At 39.9% G+C, this 20419-nt stretch overlaps 1 protein-coding gene and 1 pseudogene across 5 annotated transcripts in view; one reads left to right on the plus strand and one right to left on the minus strand.

Annotated features, from left to right (window-relative positions):
• The window catches only part of Cdkal1 (CDK5 regulatory subunit associated protein 1 like 1), a 560769-nt gene that overhangs the window by 107098 nt on the left and 433252 nt on the right, over positions 1-20419 (plus strand). The window lies entirely within an intron of this gene.
• Positions 16434-16529, minus strand: LOC124989806 (uncharacterized; annotated as a pseudogene).

The raw sequence follows: 20419 nt of genomic DNA on the forward strand, positions 1-20419 counted from the left end.
TGTTCAAGGAGTCCTAGTTTTGTTCGTAAAGCCCGTCTGCCTTATTCCTGGGTTCTCCATCCGGGATTTAACCAACCGTGAGTGAAAGGTACTCAAAAAATGGTGACTCTACATGTGTCGGCTTTTTTCTGTCATCATTCCCTCGACAGTTGGTGTCACTGCTATTGATATAGCACGCACATTGATCCAGTGTGACGTCAGCTAGAGTTGATTCACATTGTACAGGAGGATGTGGGGGTTCTATGCAAATACTGCCCTGCTTTGTGTAAAGGACTTCGTCATCCACAGATTTCAGATTCTTTGAAGGCCCTAGAATTAATCCCCACAGATGACAAGGGATGACTGTATTGTAGATTGATTTATTAGCAGAGAATTGCTTATTGATAGTATCATTCTCTTAAAAATTGAAATTTAATTAATGATTCATGTGTTCTGTGGTGGTTTATTTGAAGCGACTTCCTTTTTTCGAGCACTTCTAGGTTCGTAGCAAAATGGAGGGGAAGGTATAGCGATTTCTTACAAGTTGCACATCCCCACACTGGTACGTCTCCTCTATTGTCAGTGTCCCCAGAGTTGTGCGTTAGTTAACACTGATGAGCCTACGTGGATACAGTGTCATTACCCAAAGACGGTAGTTCACGTTAAGGTTCACGGTTGGTGTTGGACATTGTGGGTTGTGACAAACGTGTAGTGCCATTGATGCACCAATATGGTGTCATGGAGTAATTTCACTGCCCTAAAAATCCACTCTTCTCTGTCTTTTGATTCCTAGCCCTCCACTACCATGACATTTTTACTCTGCATAGTTTCGCCTCAGGTTCGTCAAATAGTTGGAGTCTTAGAGTTCATACCCTTCTCAGATTGGTTCCTTGTATTTAGTAATGTGGTATAAATTTCCTCCATGTCATGATAGGTCCTTTTTTAAAAAAAGTGTTGAGCTGCATTCCATCATCTGATTGTACCAGTTTATTTATCCATTCACCCATTGATGGACATTCTGTTTGCTTGTAGGTTTGTAAGTATGAGTAAAGGTGCTGTGAACCTCATGTGGGAGATTTTGTATGGACTTAAATTTTCACTCTTGGGGAAGATACAAAGGAGGGCAATGACTAGGTCTTTTGCTTGGAGTATGTTTAGTTACAGATGTTTAGAAAAACTGCCAAACTGTTTTGCAAGTGACTATCATTTTGCATTTGCAACAGCAATGAATGAGAGTTCTTTTTGCTGTACATTCTTGCCAAAATTTAGTGTTGGCAGGGTTCTGGATTTTATCAATTGGAAAAGGTGTGTGGTGGTGTTTCATTGTTTTAATTTGCATTTGCATGATACATGATGTTGAGCATCTTTTCATTTTTAATTTGACCTATTTATACCTTGTTTGATGAGGAGTCTGTTAAGGTTTTTGACTCATTTTTTAATTGTGTTTTCTTAAAGTTTTTTGTATATTTTGAATTAGTCTTTTATCAGATAGATCTTTTGCAAGTATTTTCTTCTAGTCTGGCTTGTCTTTTAATTTCCTTGAGAGTGTCTTTTGAGGAGCAGATTTTTTTTTTTTAATTAAGTCCAACTTTTTATCTTCCCAGATCATGCATTTGGTGTTGTATTTAAAAAGTCATCATCACACCCAAGGACATCCAGATTTTCCTCTCCTATGGAGTTCTGTGACTTTGTGTTTTACATTTGTGTCTGAGGTCTGTTTTGAGCTGATTTTTGTGAGTGTGAAGTTGTGGTCTAGAGTACTTGTCTGAGCATGCGTTGTTCAGTTGTTCTGACACCATGTGTTGGAAAGACTACCAAAGCTTCTGTTCCTTTTCAGAGGTCAGTTGTAGGTATGTGAGTCTATTTTTGGGCTTTCTGTAATATTCCTTTACCCAACAGCATGTCTTGACGGTTGTACTTTTGTAAAGTCGTGAAGTTGAATAGTGCCCTTCCTCTGTGTTCTTTTTCAGCTTTCTGTTGGTGTTAGTTCTTTTGCCTCTCCATATGAACTTTAGAATCAGTTTGTTGATACCTATGATACAACATGCTGGGATTGTATAGGGATTTCATTGACTCTCTAGATCAAGTTGGGAAGAACTGACGTTTTGAAAATATCCAGTCTTCTATCCATGAACATGGAATATCCTCATTTGTTCAATTCTTTGATCTTATTCATTAGTTTTGTAGTTTTATTCATACATACTTTATTACTTCTCTAGCTGCGTCCTTAGTGCAGTTGGCTCTTCAGTAACATAGGGATTGACGTTCCACCCCTCCCCTGGGCAAAAATTCATGGATAACTTGACTCCCGGAAACCTTACTGGTAACATAAACAGTGGATCAAACTTTTTGGTGTGCTGCATGCATTATTGTGCTGTAGAGTATGCAAGAACTGTGGAGATCACTTTTACTGCAGTTGTTCATTGGAGAGCGGCGCTGCTCATGTGGAGACGACCAGTGCTGTGAGTGAACACCTGCACCGCCTCGGGATTTCACACTGCATCATTCCGTTTCTGTACTTTTCTCTTGACTGCAGGTGGTACCATGTCTTGTCCATGTTTGTGTGCAAGTTTTGATGATTTTTAACTTTTAGTAATAGATTGTGTGTTTTATTGGTAGTAAAGGATAAAGTAGACATATCTACATAGATTTTTTGTGTTCACAACGTAGGTAACATTTTCTTTCAGTATTTCTAGGTTACATGGTTTATTGGCAGGTTTTTCTTGAAGTTGTTACAAGTGTAAGGGGTAAAAAAGGTGTGTACAGTTGAACCTGCACAGTTCAAGCCCTTGTAGTTCAAGGACCAACTGTACCATTGTTTTGAGTGTTAATGTATAGTATTTTTAATTTTGCATTCCACTTGTTCGTGATTGACTTTTTGTATATTAAACGTGTATGAATGGTTTTAGGAGTAATTTTTGTCAATCCTTTTGAATTTCTACATAGACAGTCATTTGATCTGTGTACAAAAAGTTTTAGTCCTTCCTTGTCAATCAGTATACTTATTCTTTTCTTGTAGAATAACTAGGACTTCCAGGATGAAGGTAAAAGGGAATGGTGAGAGGGGACATCGTTGCCTTGTTCTAGATCTTGGTGGGGAAAGTTTAAGTCTCACCATTGAGTATGACATTAGCTATGAGGTTTTTCTTGTTTTTTTGTTTTTTGTTTCTCCTGTTGAGAAACTTTTTATTCCTGGCTTACTTAGGCTTTTTGTCATGGATGACTGTTGGATTTTGTAGAGGGTTTCCCTGCATCTATTGATAGGCTCATGTGATTTTTCTTCCTCTGTCTGTGGGGGTGATGAATTCCATTCATTTCCAGATGTTGAACTGGCCTTGTGTCTACCACAGAAACCACTTGGTCATGGGGTATACTTATTTATTTATTTTTTTACATTGTTGGATTTGGTTATTTTTATTGTTTTGAGGAATTTTGTATTTGTTCCTTAGAAATGTTAGTCTGTTGCTTTTTTGTGTTGTCTTTGCTGGTTTTGTTGTTAAATTAATGCTGGCCCAGAGAACAAGTTAAATGATTTTTTTCCCCCATAAATGTATTGTAGAACCCACCTGGGCACTATGCTTACATTTTTAGAAAGTTATTAATTATTGACAGTTTCTTTAATGGATACATGACTATTCACGTGGTCTGTTGTTACTTGTGTGAGTTGTACAGAGTGTTTTTCAAGAAATTCTTTAATTTTCACCAGACACACTGGCACACATTTGTAATCCCAGCAACTTGGGAGGTAGAGGCAGGAGAATTGTCCGTTCCAAATCAGCCTGGGTAACTTTATGAGACCTGTTTCAAAAACAACAACAAAAGACCTGGACATGTGGCTCAGGGGCAGAGTGCTCCTGGGTTCAATCTCTAGTTTAAAAAAAAAAAAAAAAAAAAGAAATTCATTAATGTCATTAATTATCAAATTAATGGACATAAAAATTTTCAAGCCATGCTTTTATTTTTATTTTTTTTATGTCCATGGGATCTACAGCAATGGGCTGCCTTTTATTTCAGATGCAGTCATGTCATTTAATGAAAGGGAATCATTCAGAGAAGTGCTTCCTTATGTTGAGTTCCTTATGGTGTGCACATCGTGGTGGGTACATACATAAACTGAGATGTATGGCCTGTTACACATCTAGGCTGGGGTGTGCATGTGCACACGTGGTCCATATACATGTAAGCATACGTGTACACAAGTGGAATGTGCACACACATTTCTTGCGTGTGTGTCTGTGATATAGCCTACTGCTCACAGGGCCACAGCAAACAAAACAACCCAAGATTAAATTAAGCACAAGAGAAAGTTGTGGTGTAGTCAGGAGATCTGGTAAATGCGAGATGCATGAGATTGCTGTTGGCACAGCGTGGCATGTTATTTTATGGTGATTTAAATAAATCGAAGGTACACACTCTAAACTTGTAAAGTGTACATGGTTCATGCATAAACTGGTAACATGGTGATTCATTACCACGATCAAGCATATGTACTGTGCATAAGTGTATGTCCCTTTTTATACAACTGGTAACGCAGGAGGTTTGTACATACTGGCATCACCACGAACCTGTGCAATGTGCTGTGCTCTGGACCTATAGGACTGCGGCATCCAAAGGGGGTGGGAAGCTTCAGTTCCACTTAATGCTGCGGAACCTCTGCCTATGTGTGGTTCATTATGTGTGTGGTTATTTGTTGATCAAAACATTTTCATGTAGTGCATGACCACTGGCCGTTTGCATCCACTGCTTTTTCTTAGTTGACCTTGGAAGAGACTTGAGAATTTATCATCTTTCCAAAGAACCAGCTTTTACTTTCATTGATTTTCCTCTATTAATTTACCGTTTTAAATTTCATTGATTTATGTCCTGATTTTAATAAATGTTTTTTTGACTTTGGATTTAATTTCCTGTTTTCTTAGTTTCCCAAGGGGGAGGCTTAGATGTTTGGTTTTAGATCTTTGCTGTTTATGCATACAATGCTATTAATTTCCCTCTAAGCACTGCTTTTGTTGCATCTCACAGATTTTGATAAGTTGCGTTTTCATTTTCATTTAGTTAGTATCTTTAATATCTGTAACTTCTCAAGATACCTTCTTTGACTCATGTGTTATTTAGGAGCTTGGTGTTTAATCCCCAAGTGTTTGGGGACTTTCCAGCTAGCTTATTGTTAGTGGTTTCCATTTTAATTCTGATCTGAGTGCAGACATATTAGGATTTCTTCTTTTTTAAAAAAATGTAAGGTATGTTTATGTTCCAGAATGTGTTCTGTCTTGGTACTGTTTCATGTGATCCTGCAAAAAAATGTGTACTCTGCTGCTTTGATTGAAGTAGTTTATGGATGTCAATTCTGTTCATTTGATTGATGGTCCCATTGAGTTCCACTGTGCCCTTAGTGATTTTTTATTTCCTGTTGCCCATTTCTGATAGTGACAAAAATCTCTCACAATAGTAGATTCATTCATTTCTCTGATATTTTTCCTTGCTCTGAGGTTTATTCTGTTGGAAATGTTGACATATTTACTCTTGCTTTTTTTTGGATAAATGTTAGCATAGTATATCTTTCTGTACCTATTTAATATATTTGTGTCTTCATCTTTAAACAGATTTTTTGTCGATGACAAGTAGTTGAATCTTGTTTTTTATCCTGATAATCTTTTTAAATTGGTGACACTCTCTTGTGACCTTCACAGTGCTTCTGGATCTCTTCCCTCTTGCTGAGACTGGATGCTGGAGTCAGCTGAAGGTGGTATTTCCCTACAGTCAGGTCTCTTAGGCTTTGAGTAGCCAGGCAATGAAGGCTCTGGTTATTTTTTCCGGGGTGCAGACCTTATTAAGAACAGACTACTTGCTGGTCATGGTGGTATACCCCTGTAATCTCAGGAGGCTGAGGCAGGAGAATCAAAAGTTCAAAGCTGGCCTGAGCAACTCGGAGAACTCCAGTCTCAAAATACAAAAAAGGGCTTGAGATATGGCTCATTGGTTAAGTGCCTGTCGGGTTTGAATCCCTGGTACAAAAAAAAAAAAAAAAAAAGTATTTTGGTGTATTTCCAAATGACCCCCTTTGCCTTTTCCCTAGTGGATGGCTGAGGGGTTTCTCTCTGACAGTCACTTTGAGAACAGATCAAGATCCTGAAAGTAAAACTCATGCAAGTGTGGGGCCCTCGAGATGGAGTCGTTGTGCACCGTGGAGTGTTAACCCTCAGAGTTTCCACCAGGACCCCTGCCACCCATCCATTATGGCCTAGGCTTTCCTGCCTCCTGTGGAGGCCTCTGCTTGGGTGCACTGATTCTGTCTGCCTGTTGGTGTCTCCGACATTAGAGGTAGCTGCTCACCCTCTCATCTCATTTTCATGATGTTTCCAAGAAGAGTTACTGATTCCCAGTGTGTTTAGTTCTCGACATAATGGTAAGATGAAGTAGCATCTTCCACGCTTCCCGCATGCTGATCTAGAAACCTGAAGTCTCCACAGTCATCTTTAGAAGAGCAGAATCACTGCAGTAGAGCCACAGTGTCCATTTCCTGAGTATTGTTGAATTTTGCCTGTGGGAAATGGTGTTTTTGGTATCATTGGCTGTTTGCTAAGGTTATATTGTGACATTGATCTTCAAAGAAATTGCAGAATTATCCAGAATTGTCTGATAAGAAAAAAATTTTTCTTTTTTATTTATTTTAATGTGGTACTGAGGATTGAACCCAGTGCCTCACATGTGCTAGGCAAGTGCTCCACCACTGAGCTACAGCCCCAGTCCAAGAAATTGTTTTTATTGTATGTGGCTCATGGTCCATAAAGCTGGACCATGTGTTAAAAATAGCCAGTTTTCAGAAATTTCATTGGTTGTTGATTCACGGACTTTTAAAACTTTTTCTTGCCAATTATAAAAGAATAGCTTACAAATTTTTTAAAATTTATTTTAAAATTTTTTTTACAGACTGCATTTTGATTCATTGTACACAAATGGGGTACACCATTTTGTTACAAATTGTTGAGCCTTTGGAAAACAGTCTAAAAGTCACCTGTACCCTCTCAGGTAGTAGCTGCTGTGGGTAATATGCTGGTGTGTCTGCTCTTTCCATCTTTCCATCTGTATTGGTTTATCTTTTTATAGAGATAAATCTTTTTCATAAATATTTCTTATTTTTTAAAAGCCACCTAAACTTATTAAATGATATTTTAAATGACTGAAATATTTCATTTTATGGCATACTATAATATGTATATATTTTTATTGCAGAGTACTTAGATTCTTTTCAAATTTCTCATTTACTATTATAAATGTAACCAACAAGCAATTGAGCATCCCTGACCATAAACTTATGTCTTCATTTCGGATTATCATATTTTTAAAAACGTAGATCAGATTCCTGAAGGTGTATTTTGGGCTCAAAAATGAAACACTTCAAGGACTGCAGATATATTTTGCCACATTGTTCGGTAGAATAGATGTGTCTGTGAGCCTCCCTACTAGTAGTGTGTGATAATGAGACACACACACCCCTCCCTTATGAACTTTTAGTACTGCCCATTTCATTTTTGCTAATTTAATGCAAATGGAATGATAGTTCATTGTTTTAATATGTATTTTTGATTAGAGTGAAATTAAAGATTTTCTATGTATTTGGATTATTTTCCATTTCAATGTCTTTTCTGTAGACTTCATACTTTCAGGTGTACTTAAGTGAGCTTCTTTATGTTGCGAATTAGCCATAAAAGAACTTCTAAAGACATAAGTGCTTTTACTGTGCTCATAAAAGCTATTACAAAGAATGAATTTAACATTAGAACCTTGAGAGAAGTCTTGCAAATGTGATGTGAATTCTTGGAGTGATACTAAGTTGCCCTCATTGTCTGCCTTAGTACTTTCCTTATTGTAAAAACAAATCAACCATTGGTATGAAAAAAGAATGTGATATGAAAGACAAATATTTTGCTCTTATGTAATCAATATACTTTGAAATGAATATCACATAAAATAATACTACTCAGATTTTCAGAAAAGCAGGAATTATCAGAAGTAATAGCTGATAGTGGCTTCGAGGTTCTCCTGGATCTGGATGGGTAAAATGTTGCATGGCCCCTCCTGCCAGGGGATTAAGTGACTTGCATTTGAAAGCTGCCCTTTGTTCTGTCTCTTCTCTTTGGCTTTTCTCAGCTTTTCTTTTCAAATCTTTGGACTAGTTCCTGCAGGAAATATGAATTCACAGTGGGGCCCCTGGGGCTGGGTGTCTCTGCGCCAGCAGACCCTGGGCGGTCCTGCTGGGAGCAGGTGTGTGCGGATGTCATAGGGCCCAGCCTGCCTTCTGCCTGGTGATGCTGAGAGGGTGATTGATAACGGAGCTTGCTCTGAGTAATGGCCTGAGGCAAGGCGGGCTCGGGTACTTTGCTAGGTGACTGAATGAATATAGATAATTTAGTCTGTCATTTTATTGAACTTCCTTATTAGTACTCTTGACCAGTGGCCTTGCTGCTGGTGGTTTGATCTCTCGACCTCCTCTCTAGCCCCTGCCTTCCAAGGAAGATGATGTCATAGGCACAGAAAGGGCTGAAAGAAGCCCTCCTGAGCTGGAGAGGGTTTTCAGTGGACAGTGCCTACCTAATTCATATGGGCTCTGAGGCCTTTTGGAAGGCAGCTCACTATGAGTCTCTGCCTGGTGTTGTCTTCCGGTAGTTGTCTCCAAGGTGGGTGCACATATTCCTGGGCTAGATGAAAGAGTACATGGGGTGGGGAAGAGAAATGTAAAACCTTCATTTTCAATTCATTCTTTTCCATTTCCTATGTTTTTATTATTACAAAGACAATTTGTGCAGTAATACAAGTATCTTATTTACAAGTAAACATTCATAGATTGGTTGTATGCTCAAATGTTTTGTTTTTCACTTTAAGTTTTCATCCTGTGCCTTCTAAACATTTGGCAGAGCCTGTTTTAGGGATTTGTTTGAGAGGTGTGGCTGCTTCTGATTCTGAACACTGGAACATCTGGACATCCACGTAAGTGGACTCTGCCTTTTGTAGACTTCCTTGGGTACCTGCGGAAGACATGGAGCTGAGGACAGTTCCCCTGGTCCTTTGCTGGGATTTTAAATTGAAGATGAAAATGTCAGAGTGACTAAAGGTTATAAGATGGCTAGTAGGGGGTGACCTTCTGTTTCTTAGGCTCCACATTTACTGAACCTTTGTATGTGCCCTAGCCAGCTTGGCTGTGAGCCCCAACATCATGAGGCGTTATGAATTGTGCAGTGATAGTAATTTTTCTTCAGCGTTCATCTTCACTTCTTTTTATATGCTTTGCTTATAGACTTTGAAACCATTTTGGACTTCTGATTGCATAGTCCTTAGAATTACCCCTGGGTCTTAGATTGTAAGTTCTTTCCTAGCACTTGGAAATTTCATTCTTCAGTTTAGAAATCGTGAACCCTCAAGTGAAAGCATGGTGGAGCGCTGGCTGGGGGTGTCATCTGAGACGTGCTGAATTGAAAGATGTCCTTGTGGATTCCTAACCTTATGTTAGAGTAGAGTGTGACTCGGTGCTGAGCAGCCCTCTCCTTAACTTCCTTAGCCTCCCACGACTCTGCCTGCTGCTTCCCTCGTGCAGATTTCCCTAGTTAGAATCAGTGCAAGCTGTATGTATCAAAAATGTTACATGATGCAGGTACCTGGCATTCATTTTTTTTCCTTTATTTGTTTAAAAAAATTTCTTTATTTGTTCTAGTTAAACACGACAATAGGATGCTTTTTGACATCAAACATAAATGGAGTATAACTTCTCATTCTGGTTGTGTGCGTGGCATTGACATCGTTCGCTTGGAATCAGTCTCAGCATTTTCCATGTGTGCTCAGGAGGACTGAAAAACAATCCTATGTGTCGCTTTATCAGAGTCCATGGAGATAATCTGACTTCTAGCAGTGCTGCTGGTGGCTATATAGAATGTCATTTCCTTGTGCCAGTTCATTCAAGGTGAAAAAAAAAAAAAAAAAAAAACTCAAAAGGAGGAATATTGGCTATTTTCTAGCACTGGACGAAATGGAAACTACAAAATGTTTTCAAATTTTGAGTGCGAAGGGCCTGTTGAATATGACTGAAATGCAGTGATATTATTTTGAGACAAACTAAGAGGTGCAGACCATTTGCATCTCTAACTACAATAGTTTGAAATCCAAAAATGCACTGTGCATCAGCCTGACTTCCTCAAATTGATTTCTGCTTTGGCTGAGAAATTTGAAATGTCCAGTAAATTGTTTTCTTCTAATAGTGACCATCTTATCTTTTTTTGAAAGATAAATGATACTTAGATTAAAAGAGAAGCCATTTTTTTGGGAAAAATGTAAATTGTGTCATCTAATGGAAAACTGATTTAATTTAAAATTTTCTCCCATTAATTAGTAGGAATTTCTTTTAAGTCACCTACAGTTTATCAAAACGGGATTCGTGATAAAAATAGATACTTGAGGGAAGATGTGGGGAATCTTTCTGTGCATGCACATTGAACTAACAATGCCTCTGGAACTAATGAGTGTAGCAAAAAATGTCTTCACTTGGAAATTCTGCTTTTGACATTTTGGAAAACTTAGTTTAATTACAACCAATCATTGCTACTTGCATGTTGCTGTTAAGGGCTGTGTGGTTTTGGGGAATGCTTGAGTCACAGTCTGTTTTCCTGAACTCTGAAAAAGCAGGTTTAAAAACAATCAAGTGGGCTGGGGAGATAGCTCAGTTGGTAGAGAGCTTGCCTTGCATGCACAAGGCCCTGGGTTCAATCCCCAGCTCCACAAAAAAAAAAAAAAAAAAAAAATCAAGTTTCAAACAATTTCATTTGGTTTCCGAAAGGCCATACATGATGTCAAGAAATTCTTTCAACAAAGTCTGTCCTAAAGCAACTTAAGTTAGCTTTGTTTGCAAAATTTAGTTTTTGCCAATCAAGTTTCAGACAGGTGAGCTGCTTCTCCTCCAGACTCAAACCCCAATCTGCTGCACAGATAGGGATCAGTCATTGCTTTCTCTGGCCATGGAATTCTGATCAGAGAGGCAGGTTCCACCTGCCAGAATGTCCTGCAGCTGAAGTGTGAGCCTGGACACATGTCTCACTCTTTCTACTCAAGGATTTTAAAGCAACGTAGAGCTGTTGTGACAGAAATAACTCATACACTGTGTATCAGCGAGACTTCTTGGTTCAGATCCTTGTCCTTTAACCGCATCCCTGTTAGTGGAGAGCTTCCGCCCAGCATTGTGACGCCCTGTGTGTCAACTCCATGGACATGGCGCTTGGTGTTTTTCCTGTCTGAGCACAGTGACTGACTGTTCAGTAGATTTTGGTTGAACAGACATTCAGAACTTGACTAAACCCATTTTTTTTTTTTTTTCAGTTGTTCATGGACTTTATTTTATTCATTTATTTCTTTGTGGTGCTGAGAATTGAACCCAGTGCCTCACATGTGAGGCAAGAGCTCCACCACTGAGTCACAGCCCCAGCCCCTACATTTTTTTTTTTTAACCAGTTATTGAACCTAAAGGTGCTTAACCACTGAACCACACCCCCAACCCTCCCACCCCCTTAAATTTTTTTTTTTTTTTTTTTTAATTTTAGAGATGGGTTCTCGATAAGTTGCTCAGGACCTTGCTAAATTGCTGAGGCTGGCTTTGAACTCAAAATCTTCCTGTCTCAGCCTCCCAAGTTGCTGGGATTAAAGGAATGTGCCACTGCACCTGGCACTAAACACATCTTTGGACAATCTTTTTATTTTAGAATAACTTTGGATTTAGTGAAAAGTTGCAATGATGATGTAGAACATTCCCATATACCCACACTTAGTGTCTATAGTTAACAATGCTATGGTGCATTTTTTTACAATCAAGAAAGGAGCATTTGTACACCACTTACTATTAACCAAATGCCACACTTTATGCAGAGTTTACTGCTTTCCGCCACATGCCCTTTTTCTATCCAGGATCTCATCCAGAACACCTCACTGTATTATGTCGCCTTAGTCTTCTCTAGTCTCTGACAGTTTTCAGACTGTTTTTGAGTTTGATTCTTCAGTTTGGGGCTGGTCAGCTCTTTGGTAGAAAGTTCCTCAATTTGGGTTTGTCTGATGTTCCTCCCATGTTGAGAGTAGCACTAGGGGCTTTTGGAAGGGAGACCACAGAGGTGACTTGCTGTTCTCTTTACATCTTATAGGGGAGTATGCTAAGTAGTTTTATTTTTGATAGTTCAGTCTCACAGTGGAGAGATGGAAGGGCAAATGCAGTGAAAATTTGTCAGTTTTGCTAGGATAAAAATTGTGGCAAAAATAAGGGAAGAAAACTGAATCTAAAAGAAAAATTTATCAGGAAGGACTTGTTCTTCCGTGTTCCCATCATATGCCTTACTTTGGATGTTTATTTTTTGCGGTCCTGGGAATTGAACCCGGTGATGCTCTACCACTGAGCTACATCCCCAATGATGATATTTTTGAGAAAGGGTCTCACTACCCAAGCTGACCTTGAACCTGATCCTTCTGCCTCAGCTTCCCCAGTAGCTAGAATTACAGGCATGCCCTGCTGTGCAAACCTCACTTTGGATGTTCAAAAGTTGATAGTTTAAGTGATATAAGTCAGACTGATGGAAGGGCCATTAGTTTATGGATACACATGAAGGCAGAAATTCAATGATAATTTTTAAAATGTCTCTCAAACAGCCATATTTTTTCAAATCCTTAATTGGATTTATATTCTTGTTCCTATTCTGCTATATTTTTTTCCCTGTATTCTTTTGCATCAAGTTGAGTTAATGATATTGAGAAATATTTCAAAGCATTTGTCACCAGAGTGGTTTATTCCTTAATTAATGGTGAGGTGGTTTCGAAGACAGGTGACAGGCTTTAATTTATTACAGAGACTAGTCTTGTTAGTTATTGATTAGTGATGAATAAATTACTGCCATTTTTAATCATAAGAAATTTTCTTTTGGGGATAATTAATCAGATTCTGCTCTTAAGCAGTGCAGCAGAATCATCTTTAGTTACAGGAACAGACCTGCCTGCCTCTGCCCTGGGTAAATTCAGGGCAGAGGCAGACAGGTTTCCAGGTTTGTATTTTGATCTTTACTTCTATTAAGCAGACGAGAAGTGTACTTGCTTAAAAATTGCTTCAAACTGCCTTTCCTGTTGAGTAGGTTTTGAACTACCTGCTTGACAGATGGTGTTGGAACTAATTACTGAAATCATGTGTTTACCTGCTCATGGACATGTGTTCACCAGATGCACCCTGTTTACCCAGGGCTGTTGATTTCTTAAAGAAATATGCACCTTCTGGATCGAGTTGCATAACTTAGGATAATAAAAGCTCAGCAAAGCAGAGCTTTCAATCTCTGCCTGGCAGAATGGACTATGGTGAGAAGACCAATTTGCACTTCTTAGTAAGTGGTCAGCCTAGGCCGCAGAGCCATCTCAGCCTTGTTTGCCTTTCCTGCTTTTGATTGAGGTGGACTTTCATTTTACCTGCACACTGAGTTATTTAGCATCCAGCCCCCAGATTGGATTCAGTCATAGCGGTAATGACTAATCAGTCTTTGAAGAAGATGATATTGGTTTATTATGCTTTTGTATCACTTTGTAAAACATGTTTTCTGACCACATGTTAAAATGTACACTTGCTTTCATTTCTAAATTCTGATTTGGGATGACTGACTTTTGGATTAACCATTTGCTTTTTTTTTTTTTTTTTTTAAACAACTCAAGGGTAATTCCTATGGTTATGAAGCTGGAGATCGGCTACTTTAATATTTTACTTGCTATCAAAATTAGTTTATTTTTCCCACTCATTTCTATTTTACTTCTGTTAAAAGAAAGTTTAGAAAACAGTGACAGTGAGCCCCTTCACATGTGTGCCTTGAAGCACTCAGTTTTGAAACGCTTAAGTTTGAGTACCATCTGTAAACCCTGGGAAACAAGGAAAGTCATTGTTTCAGAATTTTGACAGGTGCAAACTGTAAATAATTACAGGTCCAGGCAGAAACTGGAACAGAAGTTGCACAGCAGCTGGGAGGCCTGACCTGTGACAGGTCTGACCTGAGTTAAGTCGCCTAAATTTCATGGCAAGCTCGGATTTGTTTTATTGCGTGAAATCCACCTTCTGCTGCAGGAAGAGTCTACTGATGGAGGCAAGATACCAGCCGAACAGGGAGTAGCACACACAGAGGAGTGGAAAAGAAAACTGCCCACTGAGCTTCTGTTGGTGTGACTTCAGGACCAGATGGAACTTGTGTGGATGGATTTCAAAATGATTTACACTTTGACTGAAATCACTCAACACCAAATGGTTACATCTGAAAAGAGTGCTCTAGGGGATTTTTAAACCTTTTGTGTTATCTTTTTCTAGAATGTTTTGAGACTTATGAGCACGTTTGACTTGGGTAGAGAGGAAAGCACTTTTAATTATTGAATGTTGGGGATCTCTGAATTATTTTCCAAGTTTTCAGAGAGCAACGCAAATTTGTTGTGAGATGTTATCACTTGTGGGTTCCATTAGGCAGTTGCGAGCCTTCAGACACCAGATCTGTGACTGATCTGTGAAGAAACCTGCCTTGCCACCCTGGAGAGCTGCAGTGGTGGCCAGGTCCTGCTGGAACAGGCGTAAAATGTAATGACTTGGGCTCACGTGAACCCATCCGTGGGTTTTCTTTGGTTTGCACATGATTTAAAACTCTGACGATTTCACATTTTCCAAACCTGTTTCTGGCCTAGAAAGACTGCTCCTGTGCACCATCCTGTGTACCTGCAGCTGAGGGAACCTGAGCAGTGGCCATCCCTTCAGCCTCTGGTTGGTCCTGTCCTCATTCTGCTGTGTGTTCATTCGCTCCCGTTACCTCCCCACCCACAGCTGAGTGAGTGACTCCCGGACAACGGAACGTGTGGCCCGGAAGTGGGCAGATGTGCTAAGGAAGGACAGCTGTTGGGAGCGGACTGCAAGGCTCACACAGGATTGGTGGGCCCGCTCTGTTGTGCGCCTCCCCCTCCAAGATACCTGCGTTTCTCCTCTTACAGCCCTAGGGACTGCATGTTTTGTCCCCCCCCAGGTCTCCTTGTGAGGGTCCATCACTGCCTGGGCAGTGATGTGTGAATTAAAGGACAGAAAATATTCCCAGGTTAACTTGCTTAGTTGAACTGGTTTTTCTCCCTGTTTTTGGTAGAGATCAGCTTTAAGAAAGGTTAAGAGATTGCAGAAAAGGAGTGCAGACATCTTGTGAAGCTCCGGGCACTTTGGAGTGTGTGCAGATGGTGGCCAATTGTCGCAGTGGTTAATGAAGAGCTGCGGGCAGCAGTGGGCTCCCGTGCAGAGTGGCCTGAGCAGGATGCTGGAGATGCGCATCCCCTGGGGAGGGCAGCGCTCCGTCTTCTCTGCCCTCGTTCTCTTTGGTGTTTGAGTTCTCAGGACCCAGAGTCTGTGGAATGCATGCTTCCTCTTGGTGGTGGTAGGGGCAGCAAGGAGGGGTGGTTTCTGTATCTAGGAATCTCACAACTGATTGTAATGTAATTTCTGTTTGAATATTTTTTGCAAATATATTAAATGTTAAAGACAACATTGACTTTCGGCCCATGACACTTTCAAAAGTTGACTTGTTCTGGGCTTAAATAAAGTTACTCCAGCGTAAGTGATCAAGACTAGGGATTTGGCGAACTGTGGCCCTCGGCAGGAATCTAGCTTGCTGCCTGTTGTTGTAAATAAAGTTTTTTTTTGGAATAGACTTGTACCTATCAGCTAATATGCTGTCTATGACTCCTTTCCCACTACTACAAGAGAGTTGAGTAGTTTTAACACAGACCATATTGCCCTCAACATCTAAAATATTCATGTGGCACTTCCCAGGAAAAAACAAAACTAACCTTTGGTTTAGATGACTCTGTGCAGAAAAGAAAAGGGGGAAAAAGCTCCCACCCCGCTCATTTGTGCTATGTAACTACTTTCATGTAGTCATGTAACTACTTTTAGTCATATAACTACTTAGCCATAAATTACTTATATGGCCATATAATACTTTTCCAAATCCATTTGACTGTTTGATTTTGAAAATATTTTTGTTACTGTCCTATTTAAAAATTTTTAAAAATTTATTTAAAATGGTACTAAAATGAATGTTAAAAGTAGAATCACTCTGCTGCTGTTAATAGTTTTTTTTCTAAAAAATTATAAGTAGATTTATCTATGTACTTATGTAAATTTAATTTTAGGGTTTTTAAGTTAATGTGTAATATCGTGCATGTTAATGGGTAGTTCGCTGTTTCAGCTCAGGCAAAAATAAGGAATGTTGCGGTGGTCTTGCCTGTGAACCCAGGTGCTCAGGAGTCTAAGGACCACGAGGTGAAGGCCAGCCTGGGAAATTGGACACTGCCTTGAATTAAAAGGTTGAGGATGTTGTCAGTGGGTGGAGTGCTTGCCTGGCAAGTGTCAGACCCTGGATTCCATCCCTGGTACCACAACTCCCAACAAAAAGCAACGCTTCGCAAGTTTGTGTGTCATCCTCGCACATGCTAATCTTGTCTGTATCATTTCCAATTTTAGTTTCTATCACTGAAGTAAGCGCTATCCCACTTATATAAAGTAAGAAAAATTTATAATGTCTTGTGCTACAGTCAGTCTACTAGTCAGACCATCATTACAGTGTTCCATCATTGTAACAAAATACATGGCACAATTAACTTAGAGAAAAGGTTTATTTTGGCTTGTGTTTTTGTAGGTTCTAGTCCATGGTCAGTTGGACCCGTTGCTTTTAGGCCTCTGGTGGGTGCTGGATGGAAACAGGGGAACATGTGTCAGAGCAACCCGTTCTTACAGGCAGGAAGTGGAAGAGGCCAGAGCCTCACATACCCTTTGAGGGGACATCCAGAATGACCTGAGGACTCCCACTAGGGTTCAACTCCACTGCCCAGTAGCACCACTCTGGGTACAATCCTTTGACACACTGGCCTTGGGAGGCGTTCAGTGGGCTACAGTATTGCTGTGTTATTGATGCCAACTTTTTCTGGGGAAGATTATAGTAGGTAGTAAGAAAACATGAAGTACTATAGTCAAAATATAGTATATTAGTAAAAGTAAAATAAAAATTTTGTCATCTTTTGAGTTACAGCTTTTTGGAGGGAAGAATATAATTATAGTAAGAGTGATAACTTGATACTGTATAATTTTGTATATTTTAGGAATAATTTTAATGCACCAAGTATTCACATATGGTCCATTGTGGTGTTAACTTAAACTTTGATAACTGCTAAATGTTTCTTATTAGTGAACACTCAAACACTAAAAATTAGGCCTTTATTATTATTTTCAATTTTGAGAGCATTTAAAAATGATAGGCCAGCCAGGAGTGGTGGGGCATGCCTGAGATCCCGGTGACTCAGGGGACTGGGGCCGGAGAATCACAGGTTCTATCCCTGCCTTGGCAACTTAGCGAGATTCTGAGCAACTTAGCGAGACCCTGTCTAAAAAAATAAAATGGACTGGGAATGTAGCTCAGTGGTAGAGCACCCGAGTTCTGTCCCCAGTACAAAAAACTTAGAGTAGGCCAGGGACTGGAGGTGTCGTTCAGTGCTGAGCACACACCAGGCCCCGGTTCAGTCCCCAGCAGCACCACCAGCAATAATGGTCGTAAATAGCAGGCCCGTATGTGGAAGTCATTCAGCATGGTTATCTAGTGTCTCAAATAGTAAGCACTATTTTAGGCACTGTGATTTCAGCACTGAATAAAACACAGTACTTATTGGGGGATGGAAACAGATGTTTATAGATAGACTCAGTTCTACAGCTTTACCAAGTACTTGGGATATAGCAGTGACTAAAGTCAAGTTTTGCTTTCATGTAGCTTATGTTACAGCTGGAAAAGAGGGGACACAAGTAGCAAGTGGTGGCAAGAAAGCAAAGACCCTCTTGAAGGATGGGGGTGTTGTTCTGCGTAGCTTGGTCAAGAAAGCTTCCCTGGTGAGAGGACCTGATTGAGCAGAGACCTGAAATGAAGTGGAGATGCAGCATTTAAGAAAAGAACATTCTAGGCAGAGGGAATAGCAGTGGAAACCGCAGGGAGAGGAGTGTGCTTGGTAGTCAAGGAGCAGCAGAGAATCTGGTGAGCTGGACCTGAAGGAGCCAGAGGAGAGTGGTGGGTGAGGAGCTTATTCTCTACCTAATGGCTCTGAACTCGAATCAGGTCATCACCTGGGACCAAGCTAAGTTCTATGTGAGGGGACAGCAGTGTCACAGAAAACAAAGATCCAAAGAAGTCCCTAGACAAGCAGTCAAGAAAGTATAATTAATTTGCTGGTTGTTCCTCAAATTAAACCCCACTTATGTCGAAAAGGAATCCTGAGTGATGTAGTCCAGTGCCCTGAGCCTGCATGCGTTGTGGATTTATGGTATGCCAGTACCCATTGTGCACGGGTGGTCATCTGCTTAATTTGCAACAGAACTTGAAGTTTGGAACCAGTAGGTCAGAAAGCCTGACCAAAAGCAGAATAACAATTCACATTCAATTAAAATGTGCATAGCCTACAATAATTTTTCATTGTATGAGGCTAAAGGGGAGAAAAGAAGTAGGATGATAATTAATAGTTGTAAATTTAAAAGTCAGCTTTATTCCATGTGTTAATTTTTCCTGGAAGTGTGGTACAAAATGGTCAAGTTCCTGAACTTGTAGAAACACCGATCATGGAATTTATAATTGCAAGACTTGCTAGGTAGCAGACCTCAGTGTGAACTAATTAACTGAGGGCCTGCGTAACATACTTAAGCAAAAGTAGATATTTAAAAATAACAGACCTTTGCCCCTCATTTTACAAATGACAATATATTTATGGTATTTTAATTTCGTTTACTATCACTGAGCACATATTTTTATATGGTGTTTCTTTGTTCTAAAGTAGGTATATATTGAATGTTCCTAAATCAAAAATCTGAAATCAGAGATGTTTTGAGCGCTGACACAATCTCAAAAACTTGAATTTTGATGTGTTTTGGATTTCAGATTTTTGGATGAGGGGTGCTCAATTGGTAAAGTCTATAAAAGTATTCCAAAATCTGAAAACCTCTAAAACCTGAAATATTTCTGGTCATAAGCATTTAGGATAAAGGATTTATATTGATAAATTAAAATTTGCTTCTTGCATAGTAAGCTTTTTCATAAAACGTATGTTTAATAAAGAATAGCATCAGTCACAACTTCGTAGCATGGAGTTTTTGACATTCAGCATTAGTGATAATAATTGAAATACCACACAAATACAAGACAAATGTAGACCATTCAGACATTTAGAGAAGAAGTCCACCAGGAGGCCTCCACTTATAAACAGTTTAGCTAAAACTCTTTTGCAAATATTTTCTGGAATTCAGGACCATTTTTGCTCAGTAGTAATAATATGTATGATAATTCACTTCTCAAGCAAATCCAAAATGTATCAGGAATCTATATACAGTTCATGTGCTTTGGAGACATCTCGTACCTCCTTGGATAAGACTGATTCCATGTGAAAGCCTGAAGCTTCTGTTTTCCTTGGTGTGCGCATGTCTGCAGCGAGCCTGACGTGAGCCTGTTTAGGGTTCGCTTTGTTTGCGGCCTGTGTCTGTCTGTCTGGCATGTTGAATTGAGCATGTTTGTACAGGAGTTACTCTGTCAGAGGGGTCGCTAGTGAGTATTGTTAATGTTGCCAAACACTTAGGCCAGGTCTCACTCGTTGGTGTCCATGCCCAGGCTCAGTAGCCACAAGAAAGCACGTTTGGCCTCACACTTCATAGGACAGAATGAGGTGGGGCAGACCAGGCCCCTGAGGCTGGAGCAGGCGGACCCTCTCTACAAAGGGCCCTAGGGTGCTACCCCTGAAGACTCCTCTGTTGTAACTGTACTCCTGGGGTGGGATGCCCACACCCTCACTAGCCTTGGCTGGTGAGGGGAAGCAGAGCTGTTGGTGGGTAGACCCTGGCTGTAGGGTGTGTGGTGGAAAAGGAAAGAATGGGCAATTTGAGGTACAATGATCCCCCTGGCCCAAGGGGGATAGTTCCAAGACTGTCTGAAGCTAGACAGTACTAACCCTTGTATGTACTATATCATTTCCAATAGAAATGAACCTATAATGAAACTTAGTTCATAAATTAGACACATTAAGAGATGAGCAGTAGTAACAGAACAGTGATATCAGTAAAAGTAATTTAAAACTCATGAGTTGTGTGTGGGGGGAGAGTGCTACTCTAGTGATCAGAAGCTCGTCGGCTGATCCAACCAGCTTCTGCCCACTTTCTCTTCTGAAATTTTAGTAGAAGTATCCTGAAAGTCAAACTTAAATGGCACTGGGCACACCTTTCTCTTGATGGTCTTTATGCAGGGTTTGTAACATTTTGCTTTATTTACTTAAACCAAAGTGCTCATTTAGTTTGGCTCCCTAACTTTACAACCAGGGAAATGGAATACCATCAAGTACATAAGCACACCTG

Source organism: Sciurus carolinensis, chromosome 7, assembly GCF_902686445.1.
Source record: "Sciurus carolinensis chromosome 7, mSciCar1.2, whole genome shotgun sequence".
In the NCBI taxonomy this organism is placed as follows: domain Eukaryota; kingdom Metazoa; phylum Chordata; class Mammalia; order Rodentia; family Sciuridae; genus Sciurus; species Sciurus carolinensis.